This window comes from Triticum aestivum, chromosome 5B (assembly GCF_018294505.1).
Source record: "Triticum aestivum cultivar Chinese Spring chromosome 5B, IWGSC CS RefSeq v2.1, whole genome shotgun sequence".
Classification (NCBI taxonomy): domain Eukaryota; kingdom Viridiplantae; phylum Streptophyta; class Magnoliopsida; order Poales; family Poaceae; genus Triticum; species Triticum aestivum.
The window spans coordinates 478967562-478984035 of NC_057807.1; the positions used below are offsets into that span (position 1 = coordinate 478967562).

The window sequence follows — 16474 nt, forward strand, 5'->3', positions numbered from 1 at the left end:
AAATAATATGCACGGTTGCAGAGAAAAGGTCGTGTTTGATTTTTATTTTAAATCATATATGTTGTCGACATTCTTCTTAAAGCTTTGTGCTGCACTTTTAGTCAGTGGTTGTCCTCTTGTGTAGTGGCTATCAACTATCAACCATCCCAGTAGGTTTGTAGTTTGATCCCACGCTAACGCGCATAATTTTTTGCGAATTATTCAACCGTTACACGCTACAGTATCCGCACGCCCTGCTGGGCCGGCCCAGTCGGGCGGTCCCCTGTGCGAAGCCCCGACTGTGTGCTGTAATAAGCGGCACATCGGAGCCCCAAACGAGGCCTAAAGTATTTATGTTTCGAGGGAAAGCCTTGATGGCGGTCTTATTCATTAGGCAAAACACTTCAAGAAAATCAAAAGGAACCTTTTGCCACATAAGAGGGCTAATCTCCGACTTAGTAGCTAAAACATGTGCCGCCATATTGGCTTCCCTAGGACAAAACTCAAACGAAACATCACTAAACTCATGACAAATGAAGAAACAATCATCGTAGATCGCTGCCGCAATCCCAAGAGAATGACCACCATGTCTCATAGTCTAGGTCACCTCCATGCAATCGGAGTTCATTATAATCCTGTTGCACCCCATAGTGTTGGCAGTGAAAGGCCGTCCCTCAAAGCAATCGCCTACGCCGTTGTTGCGTCATTAACAACATCCAAAGATCGGCCTAAAGTATTTATGTTGAATGAACGTGCTTACAAAAAGTGTTGGGCCCTTTTTGACCTGTGGAATAGCCTGCTCTGCGTTATGGCACCACTTTTGAATAACACACCTGTTGCATTGCAGGCTGTTTCCCCCATTTGGTGAGAACTGAGAAGAGACCACCGTCGAAACTGCATTAACTTGAAAACAGAACCGATGGAGAAGCGTACGACAACGCGATGTGAGCCAACACCCAATCAACTTTCAACACACCAACACCCATGATCTGCCAGTAGAAATGATGTACTGACACTAGTAGTAACTCGCAAAGACGCAGAGTCATGCAACGTGAATCACACACACTTCAGAAACCCACCTGATCACGTAGATCAGAGGGATAGCTACACTCGAACCGACAATCTCACAACCACCCCTAGAACCATCGGATGACTGGGGGTGAAGAAATTGAAACGGATGGGGCACTCCCAAATCCCGATGGCCAAGACATGATCATTGTCCAGGGCAGCCAGCAGGCCCACAGGATAATCAACAACACAATTTGGATACATACATGCACAATAGCCCAAGCCATGAAACACCCTGGCAGCTTGGCTTGGTTTGGGATGGAAGACTGACTAGTCGCAGAAGAACAAAACTATGGTGAAACATGGGCTGGACTTCCCAGAACAAACATCAGCAGCAAGAATCACTACAGCCCCTTCACATAAATGCAGTGACACACTCTAGTCAGGAATGGTACCAAGGTTTTGGTTACCGGTCGAAATTTCAAGATTTCCCATGGTTACCGCGTATTTCCGTGCCCCTCGGTAAATGGCCATACCGAGCAAAAAATACCAGTTTTTTGAAATTTTTGAATTTAAACACTCGATTTACAGTAAAGTACCTAGGATCTAATTAATGCCATGAGATTTGGTTCTGGCATGTTGATAGCAACCTAGTTTCTGTTTTGAGAGGTCTCTGGTTCGAATATTCCTTCATTCACTTGTTTGAATTCAAAATTCAACTATAAAATTCGCTCGAAATATTCTTGGTATTTCTCGGTATTTCTCGGTAACCGTGGTAACCACATTTACCCGTCCCCTTCGGTAAAATTGCCTCATTCGGTAACCAAAACCTTGAATGGTACAGAGAACTTGTTGCTATACAGTATGGCAGGAAAATTTTAAACCCCGGCACCATGAGGCACTTGTTTACCCTGGCTCCACACGAAAATTTAGTCAACACTGTATTTATTTCAACAAAGAGAGAAAAAAGAGAGCAATTGCCTAAGCTTTAGTAATTATATTTCTCAGAACACTGGTATGGATAGAGAATATATGCAAAAAAATCCGTACTAACTTTCCTACGGCAATCTTCTAGCAGTGATCTCTATTGGTAATGCCTCCCTGGCCCGTTCCTGCCTTCGTAAGCAGGTGGGGCGGTGTTGTTGTAGTTGCCGCTGCATTCGTAGCTTGGGTTACTGATAACTTGGTGGATCAGGCCCACACAGGTAGGACTGTACACGTGTTATACCTTCTCCTTTCAAAGTTGGGACGGCTCTGAGTACACCGGTTGCCAAAAGGAGTGTTTCTCACCCACTCCTTGTGGTATTCGGGGTCCTAAGGAACAGCTTGCCCATCTACAAATGGTTCTCCTGAAATACAAGAGGAGGCATCAGATACACTCTCTTTTTACATATGGACACGGATGAAAACTGAAAAAGGTGCACAAGCTCAAATAATCCAGGGAAGACATGGCAGGTTAAAATGTTGAAAACTGCCACCTCAAGGGGTTCAAAATGCCAGGACAGAATGACAAACACTTGATACGACAAATCATCTTGCCCAAAGGCACAAAGCACTTGATAGGTTAGATAGTCACATACAAATTGGTATTTTTATCTTAGGATATAGCTCCATCATAAGAAAAAAAAAACTGCAGCCAAAATATCATACCACTAGGAGGACGATGTATATTATTAATAAAAACTAGCAACCACAGAAGCGCTGTCATATTGCTCTCAAATCAATTGAGTGTACTGTGTAATATTCAGGTTTCATCAAGACAGAAGTTGGTGGTTGGTAGCATTGCCAAAAAGTTACAGTGGCCAACATAAGCTCCTACTTCAATTAAAAAATAACAAAGGTGTCACCAGACACGGCTGAAGAATGTGGGATTTTACCCTCTCATTTTCTGAAAATATGTTCTTATCTAACACTGATATAGAATTACTGGAACAAGACCATTTTACCCCACTCAATTTTCTTGAATTATCCTCTCATTCACCAAAGACCAGGAGAAGCAATTGCCCAACAGCTTAAAAAACATATAAAAGTAACAGGGCTATCAATAGCTATTTGGTTCTGCCATATGCTCCGTTATTCTTCCCAAGCTTGGCCTTTCAATTCTGACTAAAGTTTCTTTTTGCAACCATTTTATAAAATGCACTTCAGATAAAGTGCACATTTTAATCAATTATGAATATTGCTTTCCCAAACACAAATGGGTAAAGCAGTGAACCAAGATGCAAAATAGGTTCTTACCTAACACTGGTTATGTATATTTGACTATATATTAAATCTAAGTGCAAAGCCCAAATTGTGAAAAAATTATAGCTAGATCCCAATATCTATAAAGTTTCTTAATTAGCCATAGAAACACAATATAGCTAGATCTTTGAAACAAGGTACATGCTTTTAAATTCTTGTCCGTAGCTGCTGAAAGTGTGAAATAGCATTTCAGGGAAATATTCCCATGCATTTCACCATGTCGTTTGTGAGAAACATAATCAGTAGGACTGTGGAAGCATTAATTCAAAGCATGCTCTAACACAATATTCATAAACTAAATTATTTATTTGAAAAAAGAACATATTACCTTAACAGTCTTCTGTTGGGTATTTGTAATCAGGATCTGCTTATGCTAGTGCAGACATTTCTCTAGCAATTAGGTGGCGATCAAACCCAGTACACAAGCCAACCAATTGACCGCCTTTGTTAATGACCAATGCTCCCAGATGCGAAGTTGAACCGGCAGAGCAGCTGTGGAAGAACGAATTCTCGTGTATTGAACTGCATGCTTGTAAAGAGGCAAGTTAGTGTTTGAGAATAAGTATTTCTTTTTTTCACGGGGAATAAGTAATTTTCTTACGCATGGAACTTACATTACATAACCTTTGGTTATGGTGCTTTCTATGCCCTCCTCGTAAGCATTATATGTATACACTTCTTCAGATATTGAAATTGGTTCTTCAGATACTTGAAGTGCCTCCACCAGATCTGCATCAACCTCCTCTCCATGGCATTGTATTACAGCAATACCGTCTGTGATTTGGATAGCGCTTGCTGCAGGGTAAAAGAACTTTATCTGGAAAATGCAGGAGGAGTTCGTAATTTTCCAATGGCGTTAGAAATGAGGCCGCACTTGCCATTACAGTGAGCCGTGGCATGATATCAGAAACAAAGCCATGATAAAAGGAACGCCCAATCGCTATCTTAACAATGCTTCTACTGATCCTGCGGTAAAGCTGTGTGGACAAACAAAGAGAAAAATTGGTAAATGGTGTGAAAACCTAAAAACGGGACGGAACAGATAGTGGGGGGAAAAAATCCACCTGATCCATGATCAAAATCGTTGAACCAGGAATACAGCGTAAAACCTGAGGCGCGACTTTGCAGCAGCCAGATGGGCAGCTGGTCTGCTCGCTTGACCTCGTCCGATGCGTAGAGATATCAAGCGGACTGCAGCCAAGGCGCGGCCGGATCGCAGGAGAAGGGGAAGCCAAGAGGCGGCGGCCGGACCGCAGGAGCAGGGGAAGCCAAGGCGGCGGCCGGGTCGCGGGAGGAGGGGAAGCCAGGGCGGCCGCCGGGTCGCGGGAGGAGGGGAAGCCAGGGCGGCGGCCGAATCGCAGGAAGAGGGGAAACAAGGCGGCGGCCGGATCGCCAAAGTGGCGGCGCACTTGATCAGGCAATTGCGACCCGGTTTGAAGTGCTTGTTGCAACTAGCGGCTTTAGGGCATTATAAGAATTTCCGATCCTAGCGGGAGAAGGCATGATACCTAGTAGACTAATAGTAGGAAACAATCCTTCGTGAGTGTAAAGTCGTGGGTGTTTGGGCACTATGGGCCGGTCTCTCGGGTGTAGGAATAAGCAGCAGCGTTGGGTTTGAGGCCTGCAAATCCGCACCTTCCAGTTGGACGCTCACTGCGTCCAATAGCGAACCGTGACGCACATCGGCGCTCCATATAGTGTAGCTACATTCACAATCTTCTACGGTAGCGATTCAATTAGTATAGCGTCGGTACTGTAGCGGTCAGTGGACTGTAGCTCCCGGTTTTTATTTTTATTTTTCTTAAAATAATATGTTTTTAGACAAATCTAATATTGTTAGAAAATGTGAATTTTTTAAAAAAAATCAGTAATTTTTTTGTAAAACCCAAGAATTTTTCAAACGGGAAGAGAAACTGAAAGCACGAACGTATTGTAAAATTCCGGTTTTTCTGTAAAACCCAAAAAAATTTTCCAATTACAGATTTTTTGGAATTTTGTGAAACTTTCAAACATATGCACTTTTTTGAATTTGTGATTTAAAACAGGTAGATTTTCTTTAACTCCAAAGAATTTCTTGAAATTCCCAAATTATTTTGAATTTGTGAACAAATTCTAAATATGCGAATGTATTTTGATTTTTTTAAAAACAACGACATTTTTCGATAATCATGATTTTGTATTTAAAATTTGAACAAAATTTGATTTTTCGAACATCTTTTTAAAAGGGAACTTTTTAAAGAAATAAAAAACGAAAATAAAACCAAATAAAACATGTAAAAAACAAATTTTTGGGGGGAAAACCGGAACCAAAACCGGTCAAAACCTTCTCCAAAAATTTGGATGCGTTGCAGTAGGTTGTGCCGGCCCATTGATATCATTGGTTGTTGTTGGTCTGCACGATTGGTCAACCGTACGACGCATTAAACTTCATCTAGGATTTGCGCTGCTTGTTACGTCTTGAGCTTGCGTTGGTTTTCCTTGAAGAGGAAAGGGTGATGCAGCAAAGTAGCGTAAGTATTTCCCTTAGTTTTTGAGAATCAATGTATCAATCCAGTAGGAGGCTCCTCAAAAGTCCCACGCACCTACACAAACAAACAAAGAACTCGCAACCAACGCAATAAAGGGGTTGTCAATCCCTTCACGGCCACTTGCAAAAGTGAGATCTAATAAAGATAGTATGATAAGATAAATATATTTTTGGTATTTTATAATATAGATGCAAAAAGTAAAGATGCAAATAAAAGTAAATTGAAAGCAAATATGATAAAAGATAGACCCGGGGGCCATAGGTTTCACTAGTGACTTCTCTCAAGATAGCATAAGTATTACGGTGGGTGAACAAATTATTGTCGAGCAATTGATAGAAAAGCGAATAATTATGAGATTATCTAGGCATGATCATGTATATAGGCATCACGTCTGCAATAAGTAGACCGACTCCTGAATGCATCTACTACTATTACTCCACACATCGACCGACTCCTGCCTGCATCTAGAGTATTAAGTTCATAAGAACAAAGTAACGCATTAAGCAAGATGACATGATGTAGAGGGATAAACTCAAGCAATATGATATAAACCCCATCTTTTTATTCTCGATGGCAACAATACAATACGTGCCTTGCAACCCTTTCTGTCACTGGATAAGGACACTGTAAGATTGAACCCAAAACTAAGCACTTCTCCCATGGCAAGAAAGATCAATCTAGTAGGCCAAATCAAACTGATAATTCGAAGAGACTTGCAAAGATAACTCAATCATACATAAAAGAATTCAGAGAAGATTCAAATATTATTCATAGATAAACTTGATCACAAACCCACAATTCATCGGATCTCGACAAACACACCGCAAAAAGAGTTTACATCGAATAGATCTCCACAAGAGAGGGGAGGACATTGTATTAAGATCCAAAAAGAGAGAAGAAGCCATCTAGCTAATAACTATGGATCCGAAGGTTTGTGGTAAACTACTCATAACTCATCGGAGGGGCAAGGATGTTGATGTAGAAGCCCTCCGTGGTCGATTCCCCCTCCGGCAGAACGCCGGCGAAGGCTCCAAGATGGGATCTCACGGATACAAAAGGTTACGGCGGTGGAAATTGTGTTTCGGTTGCTCCCTGGATGTTTTCGGGGTATGTAGGCTTATATAGGAGGAAGAAGTACGTCGGTGGACGCCCGAGGGGCCCACGAGACAGGGGGCGTGCCCTATAGGGGGGGCGCCCTCCTATCTCGTGGAGTCCTCGGCTGCTTCTTGACTTGCACTCCAAGTCCTCTGGATCACGTTCGTTCCAAAAATCACGCTCCCGAAGGTTTCATTCCGTTTGGACTCCGTTTGATATTCCTTTTCTTCGAAATACTGAAATAGGCAAAAAAAACAGCAATACGGGCTGGGCCTCCGATTAGTAGGTTAGTCCCAAAAATGATATAAATGTGTAAAATAAAGCCCATAAACATCCAAAAGGAGTAATATAATAGCATGGAACAATCAAAAATTATAGATACGTTGGGGACGTATCAAGCATCCCCAAGCTTAATTCCTGCTCGTCCTCGAGTAGGTAAATGATAAAAAAGAAATTTTTGATGTGGAATGCTACCTAGCATAATTCTCAATGTAATTTTCTTTATTGTGGCATGAATGTTCAGATCCAAATGATACAAAATAAAAGTTCATATTAACATGAAAATGGTGATACTTCAAGCATACTAATCAAAGTAATCATGTCTTCTCAAAATAACATGGCCAAAGAAAGTTATCCCTACAAAATCATATAGTCTGGCTGTTGCTCTATCTTCATCACACAAAGTATTTAATCATGCACAACCCCGATGACAAGCCAAGCAATTGTTTCATACTTTAATAATCTCAAACTCTTTCAACTTTCACGCAATACATGAGCGTGAGCCATGGACATAGCACTATATGTGGAATAGAATGGTGGTTGTGGAGAAGACAAAAAGGAGAAGATAGTCTCACATCAACTAGGCGTATCAACGGGCTATGAAGATGCCCATTAATAGATATCAATGTGAGTGAGTAGGGATTGCCATGCAACGGATGCACTAGAGCTATAAATATATGAAAGCTCAACAAAAGAAACTAAGTGGGTGTACATCCAACTTGCTTGCTCACGAAGACCTAGGGCAGTTTGAGGAAGCCCATCATTGGAATATACAAGCCAAGTTCTATAATGAAAAAATCTCACTAGTAAATGAAAGTGAGAACATATGAGACTCTCTATCATGAAGATCATGGTGCTATTTTGAAGCACAAGTGTGGAAAAAGAGATAGTAGCATTGTCCCTTCTCTCTTTTTCTCTCATTTTTTTCTTTCTTTCTCTTTTTTTCTTCCTTTTTTTCTTTGGCCTTTTTTTTTCTTTTTGGTCTTTTCTTTTTTTCTTTCTTCTTTTTTTTTCTTTTTGTAAAGTCCGAAATCTCATCCCGACTTGTGGGGGAATCATAGTCTTCATCATCCTTTCCTCACTAGGACAATGCTCTAATAATGAAGATCATCACACTTTTATGGATTTACAACTCAAGAATTAAAACTCAAAGCTAGAACAAGATATGACTCTATATGAATGCCTCCGGCGGTGTACCGGGATATGCAATGAATTAAGAGCGACATGTATGAAAATTATGAAGGTGGCCTTGCCACAAATACAATGTCAACTACATGATCATGCAAAGAGCAATATGACAAAAGTAATGCGTGTCATATGAACGGAACGGTGGAAAGTTGCATGGCAATATATCTCGGAATGGCTATGGAAATGCCATAATAGGTAGGTATGGTGGCTGTTTTGAGAAAGGTATATGGTGGGTGTATGGTACCGGCGAAAGTTGCGTGGCACAAGAGAGGCTAGCAATAGTGGAAGGGTGAGGTGCGTATAATCCATGGACTCAACATTAGACAAAAGAACTCATATACTTGTTGCAAAAATCTAGAAGTCATCAAAAACCAAAGCACTACACGCATGCTCCTAGGGGGATAGATTGGTAGGAAAAGACCATCGCTCGTCACCGACCGCCACTCATAAGGAAGACACCCAATAAATAAAATTGTGCTCCAACTTCATCACAAAGCGGTTCACCATACGTGCATGCTACGGGAATCACAACCCTTAACACAAGTATTTTTCATAATCACCTCAACTAGCATGACTCTAATATCACTACCTCCATATCTCAAAACAGTTATCAAGCATCATATTGATCATAGCATCCAATTCTTTTTCTATGATAGTTTTTATTATATCCAACTTGGATGTTCATCATTCTAGGACCAACTTTGTAATCATAGAAAATACCATGCTGTTCTAAAAGACTCTCAAAAAGATATAAGTGAAGCATGAGAGACTAGCAATTTCTTCAAAATTAAGACACCATCGTGCTCTAAAAGATATAAGTGAAGCACTAGAGCAAAAACTATTAAGCTCAAAAGATATAAGTGAAGCACATAGAGTATTCTAGCAAATTCTAATCAAGTAGGCTTCTCCCAAAAGGTGTGTACAGCAAGGATGATTGTGGTAAATCAAAAGGCAAAGACTAATATAATACACGACGCTCCAAGCAAAACACATATCATGTGGCAAATAAAAATATAGCTCCAAGTAAAGTTACCAATGAACGAAGACGAAAGAGGGGATGCCTTCCCGGGGCATCCCCAAGCTTAGGCTTTTGGCTATCCTTGAATATCTTGGGGTGCCTTGGGCATCCCCAAGCTTAGGCTCTTTCCACTCCTAATTCCATAGTCCATAAAAGCTTTACCCAAAACTTGAAAACTTCACAACACAAAACTCAACAGGAAATCTTATAAGCTCCGTTAGTGAAAGAAAACGAAACCACCACATAAGGTACTGTAATGAACTCAATCTTTATTTATTTTGGTGTTAAACCTACTATAATCCAACTTCTATATGGTTTATAAACTAATTTACTAGCCATAGATGCATCGAAATAAGCAAACAACGCACGAAAAACAGAATCTGACAAAAATAGAACAGTTTGTAGCAATCTGTAACTAACGCAAACTTTTGGAACTCTAAAAATCCTACCAAAATAGGAGGTCCTGTAAAATTTGTTTATTGATCAGTAGCAAAAATAATCAACGCAAAAGCACATTTCTGTGATTTAAAAAAACTAAATTCGCGCGCATAAAGTTTCTGTTTTTCAGCAGAATCAAATCAACTGTCATCATAGGTTATCCTATAGGTTCTACTTGGCACAAACACTAATTAAAAGATAAAAGCACATCTAAACAGAAGGTAGATGCAAGATTTATTACTAAAGAGGAACAAAAACAAAAAACACAAAGAAAATTGGGTTGCCTCCCAACCAGCGCTATCGTTTAACGCCCTTAGCTAGGCATAAAAGCGAAGACACATCTAACGGGTGCCATCTTTGGCACTAAATTCATAAGTAGCCCGCATGATAGATTCATAAGGTAATTTTACTTTCTTTCTTGGAAAGTGCTCCATGCCTTTCTTTAATGGAAATTGGAATCTAATATTCCCTTCCTTCATATCAATAATCACACCAATCCTTCTAAGGAAAGGTCTACCAAGAATAATAGGGCAAGAAAGATTGCAATCTATATCAAGAACGATAAAATCCACGGGCACCAAATTTCTATTTGCAACAATGAGAATATCATTGATCCTTCCCATTGGCTTTTTAATGGTGGAATCTGCAAGGTGCAAATTTAAAGAGCAATCATCAAGATCATGGAAACCTAGAATATCACATAAAGTTTTCGGAATCGTGGAAACACTAGCACCCAAATCACACAAAGCAAAACACTCATGATCTTTAATTCCAATCTTTATAGTAGGTTCCCACTCATCATTAAGTTTTCTAGGTATAGAAACTTCCAAATTAAGTTTTTCATCATAAGATTGCATCAAGGCATCAACGATATGTTTGGTACAAGCTTTATTTTGACTATAAGCATGAGGAGAATTAACAACAGATTGCAACAAGGAAATACAACCTTCTAAAGAACAATTATCATAATCAAATTCCTTGAAATCCGAGATAGTGGGTTCAATACTATTTAAAGTTGTGACCTCTTCAATCCCACTTTTACCAAATTTAGCATCAAGATGTAAAAACTCCAAATTCTTGGGACGCCTTCTAGGTAAAGTTGACTCATCATCAGTCCCATAATTATCAAGATTCATATTGCAAAACATAGATCTAAAAGGAGACGCATCAATAACTTTAAGATCCTCATCATTATTTTCATGGAAACTAGAATAACACGCCTTTATAAAGCAATCTTTCTTAGCACGCAATCTAGTGGTTCTTTACTTGCACTCATCAATGGAAATTCTAATTGCTTTGAGAGACTCATTGATATCATGCTTAGGAGGATAAGATCTAAGTTTAATAGAATCAACATCAAGCAAAAGTCTATCAACGTTCCTAGCCAAATCATCAACTTTGAGCAATTTTTGTTCAAGCAAAGCATTAAAATTCTTTTGAGAAATCATAAATTTTTTCACACTATTCTCAAAATCAGAGGGCATCTTATTAAAATTACCATAAGCATTATTGTAGGAATTTCCATAATTATTAGAGGAATTACTAGGGAACGGTCTAGCATTAAAGTTTCCTCTATAAGCATTGTTTCCAAAACTATTCCTACCAACAAAATTCACATCCATAGATTCATTATTATTCTCAATCAAAGAAGACAAAGGCATATCATTGGGATCAAGAGGAGTATTTTTAGTAGCAAATAATTTCATAAGTTCATCCATCTTTCCACTCAAAACATTGATTTCTTCTATAGCATGCACTTTTTTACTAGAAGATCTTTCGGTGTGCCATTGAGAATAATTAGCCATAATATTATCAAGAAGTTTTGTAGCATCTCCTAACGTGATTTCCATAAACGTGCCTCCCGCGGCCGAGTCTAAGAGATTTCTAGAAGCAAAGTTCAAACCGGCATAAAAATTTTGTATGATCATCCATAAATTCAAACCATGAGTAGGGCAATTGCGAAGCATCAATTTCATTCTTTCCCAAGATTGGGCAACATGCTCATGATCAAGTTGTTTAAAATTCATAATATCGTTCCTAAGAGTGATGATCTTAGCGGAGGAAAATACTTAGAGATAAAAGCATCTTTGCACTTGTTCCAAGAATCAATACTATTTTTAGGCAAAGACGAAAACCAAACTTTAGCACGATCTCTAAGTGAAAACGGAAATAACTTCAATTTGACAATATTGTTATCTGTATCTTTCTTCTTTTGCATATCACACAAATCAACAAAGTTGTTTAGATGAGTAGCGGCATCTTCACTAGGAAGGCCAGCGAATTGATCTTTCATAACAAGATTCAGCAAAGCAGTATTGATTTCACAAGACTCAACATCATTAAGAGGAGCAATCGGAGTACTAAGGAAATCATTATTATTGGTATTCGAGAAATCACACAATTTGGTATTATCTTGCGCCATGGCAACAAGTAATCCAACACACAAGCAAACAGAAAAAGGCAGGCGAAAAGAGAGAGAGAGATTGGGAAAGAGAGGGCGAATAAACGGCAAGGGTGAAGTGGGGGAGAGGAAAACGAGAGGCAAATGGCAAATAATGTAAATGCGAGGGAGATGAGTTTGTGATGGGTACTTGGTATGTCTTGACTTGAGCGAAGACCTCCCCGGCAACGGCGCCAGAAATCCTTCTTGCTATGTCTTGAGCTTGCGTTGGTTTTCCTTGAAGAGGAAAGGGTGATGCAGCAAAGTAGCGTAAGTATTTCCCTCAGTTTTTGAGAACCAAGGTCAATCCAGTAGGAGGCTCCTCAAAAGTCCCACGCGCCTACACAAACAAACAAAGAACTTGCAACCAACGCAATAAAGGGGTTGTCAATCCCTTCACGGTCACTTGCGAAAGTGAGATCTAATAAAGATAGTATGATAAGATAAATATATTTTTGGTATTTTATAATATAGATGCAAAAAGTAAAGATGCAAATAAAAGTAAATTGGAAGCAAATATTATAAGAGATAGACCCGGGGGGCATAGGTTTCACTAGTGGCTTCTCTCAAGATAGCATAAGTATTACGGTGGGTGAACAAATTACTGTCGAGCAATTCATAGAAAAGCGAATAATTATGAGATTATCTAGGCATGATCATGTATATAGGCATCATGTCCGCAACAAGTAGACCGACTCCTGAATGCATCTACTACTATTACTCCACACATCGACCGACTCCTGCCTGCATGTAGAGTACTAAGTTCATAAGAACAGAGTAACGCCTTAAGCAAGATGACATGATGTAGAGGGATAAACTCAAGCAATATGATATAAACCCCATCTTTTTATCCTCGATGGCAACAATACAATACGTGCCTGGCAACCCTTTCTGTCACTGGGTAAGGACACCGCAAGATTGAACCCAAAGCTAAGCACTTCTCCCATGGCAAGAAAGATCAATCTAGTAGGCCAAACCAAACTGATAATTCGAAGAGACTTGCAAAGATAACTCAATCATACATAAAAGAATTCAAAGAAGATTCAAATATTATTCATAGATAAACTTGATCATAAACCCACAATTCATTGGGTCTCGACAAACACACCGCAAAAATAGTTTACATCGAATAGATCTCCACAAGAGAGGGGGAGAACATTGTATTGAGATCCAAAAAGAGAGAAGAAGACATCTAGCTAATAACTATGGACCCGATGGTTTGTGGTGAACTACTCACAACTCATCGGAGGGGCAAGGATGTTGATGTATAAGCCCTCCGTGGTCGATTCCCCCTCCGGCAGAACACCGGCGAAGGCTCCAAGATAGGATCTAGCGGATATAGAAGGTTACGGCGGTGGAAATTGTGTTTCGGTTGCTCCCTGGATGTTTTTGGGGTACGTAGGCTTATATAGGAGGAAGAAGTACGTCGGTGGACGCCCGAGGGGCCCACGAGACTGGGGGCGCGCCCTATAGAGGGGGGGCGCCCTCCTATCTCGTGGAGTCCTCGGCTGCTTCTTGACTTGCACTCCAAGTCCTCCGGATCACGTTCGTTCCAAAAATCACGCTCCCGAAGGTTTCATTCCGTTTGGACTCCGTTTGATATTCCTTTTCTTCGAAATACTGAAATAGGCAAAAAAAACAGCAATACGGGCTGGGCCTCCGGTTAGTAGGTTAGTCCCAAAAATGATATAAAGGTGTAAAATAAAGCTCATAAACATCCAAAAAGGGTAATATAATTGCATGGAACAATCAAAAATTATTAATACGTTGGAGACGTATCACTGCTTTTTTTCGATCTTATTCAGTGCTTATGGCGCCAACTACAACATTATCGGTTGTTGGCGCCTATTTGCTTTTAATCCATAGCGTAGCTGGGCCGACCTATTTTAGTCTTCCCCAATTGGTTTTGAGAATCTCCCCCCGAATTTCTAGGGTGGTTTATCCCTGGGTTTTTCCTAAGAAGTGTTTGTCCATTTTTTTATTTCTCTTTTAAAACTAGGAAAGTGGCCCGCTTGATGCGCGGGCTAGGATTCTACAAATGCAATTTAAGTAGATCTTGGCCTTTTATCTTGAGAACATATATAGGAGGGTTTCTCATGCCACCATCACCGTCGCCATCTGAGAAATTTAGATCCCCTCACCTCTGGTTATCATCTTGGTGCTGAGGGGTGGGGGGACCTCGGATCTTCAAGACCTCTATGTTCTTCTCCAACATCTAGTGATCATCATAGTTGTGTGAGAATAAATTTTCTCTTTTTCTTTTGGAAGTGCCACAAGGTTAGAGAGTTTTCTATCCTCACAGATCCAATTATTCTGATATGATGAGTTTATATTGTTGTGTCAAGCTTTTTTGTTGGTCTAATTCTTTGTGGAGGTGAAATCTCTCATCGACACCATGGTGAAGATATAGTGTTCGGCGACCTGCACTGTAGGGGATCATCCCTGTCCCAAGTACGTTCATCGATCAAGGCTTTCCATTTTTTAGATGGCCGACTCAATGCGCTTTCAAAAACCATTATTGGTAATATTCGTGCGGGTGAAAGAGTGACAACATCGTTGCTCCAGCCTAATTGCGGTATCTTTACCGAAGTCTTTGAAGTATTTCTTCGAGCATAGATTGATACCATGAAGGAAGTGTTTTCAAGTGATTTTATTATAATTCTTAGTCATAGGAGTTACTTTGGTTATTCTTGGATCTTAGGTTGTGACGTCCCCGATTCAATAGTACACTAATCATGCACGCAAATGTGTACGATCAAGATCAGGGACTCACGGGAAGATATCACAACACAACTCTAAAACATAAATAAGTCATACAAGCATCATAATACAAGCCAGGGGCCTCGAGGGCTCGAATACAAGTGCTCGATCATAGACGAGTCAACGGAAGCAACAATATCTGAGTACAGACATAAGTTAAACAAGTTTGCCTTAAGAAGGCTAGCACAAACTGGGATACAGATCAAAAGAGGCGCATGCCTCCTGCCTGGGATCCTCCTAACTACTCCTGATCATCGTCAGCGGGCTGCACGTAGTAGTAGGCACCTCCGGTGTAGTAGGGGTCGTCGTCGACGGTGGCGTTTCGCTCCTAGACTCCAGCCTCTGGTTGCGACAACCAGAAAGAAAGGAAAGGGGGAAAAGGGGGGAGAAAGCAACCATGAGTACTCATCCAAAGTACTCGCAAGCAAGGAACTACACTACATATGCATGGGTATATGTGTAAGGAGGCCATATCAGTGGACTGAACTGCAGAATGCCGGAATAAGAGGGGGATAGCTAATCCTGTCGAAGACTACGCTTCTGGCAGCCTCCGTCTTGCAGCATGTAGAAGAGAGTAGATTGAAGTCCTCCAAGTAGCATCTCCAAGTAGCAACTCCAAGTAGCAACTCCAAGTAGCATCGCATAGCATAATCCTACCCGGCGATCCTCTCCTCGTCGCCCTGTAGAAAAGCGATCACCAGGTTGTCTGTGGAACTTGGAAGGGTGTGTTTTATTAAGTATCCGGTTCTAGTTGTCATAAGGTCAAGGTACAACTCCAAGTCGTCCTGTTACCGAAGATCACGGCTATTCGAATAGATTAACTTCCCTGCAGGGGTGCACCACATAACCCAACACGCTCGATCCCATTTGGCCGGACACACTTTCCTGGGTCATGCCCGGCCTCGGAAGATCAACACGTCGCAGCCCCACCTAGGCAAAACAGAGAGGCCAGCACGCCGGTCTAAACCTAAGCGCCCAGGGGTCTGGGCCCATCGCCCATAGCACACCTGCACGTTGCGAGGGCGGCCAGAAGCAGACCTAGCCTAGCAGGCGTTCCAGTCCAATCCGGCGCGCGCCGCTCCATCGCTGACGTCTGAAGTGCGTCGGCTGATACCACGACGCCGGGATACCCATAACTACTCCCACGTAGATGGTTAGTGCGTATAGGCTCGTAGCCAACTCAGATCAAATACCAAGATCTCGTTAAGCGTGTTAAGTATCCGCGAACGCCGAGCAGGGCCAGGCCCACCTCTCTCCTAGGTGGTCTCAACCTGCCCTGTCGCTCCGCCACAAAGTAACAGTCGGGGGCCGTCGGGAACCCAGGCCCACCTCTACCGGGATGGAGCCACCTGTCCTTTCAGCCCCCTCATCAGAATCACTTGCGGGTACTCATCGAGCTGACCCGACTTTAGTCACCATCTGTATAGTATGTATGTATGTATAGTATATACCCGTGATCACCTCCTGAGTGATCACGGCCCCATAGTATAGCAAGGC

At 41.1% G+C, this 16474-nt stretch overlaps 1 long non-coding RNA gene across 1 annotated transcript; it reads right to left on the minus strand.

Moving 5' to 3' along the window:
- Positions 1-1880: 1880 nt before the first annotated feature.
- On the minus strand, positions 1881-4896 carry LOC123116521 (uncharacterized). The gene is made up of 4 exons (XR_006457105.1): positions 4296-4896; positions 3846-4208; positions 3560-3753; positions 1881-2336 (listed from the first exon to the last, which is right to left on the minus strand). It is a non-coding gene; the product is annotated as an uncharacterized lncRNA (long non-coding RNA).
- Between the last annotated feature and the right edge of the window lie 11578 nt (positions 4897-16474).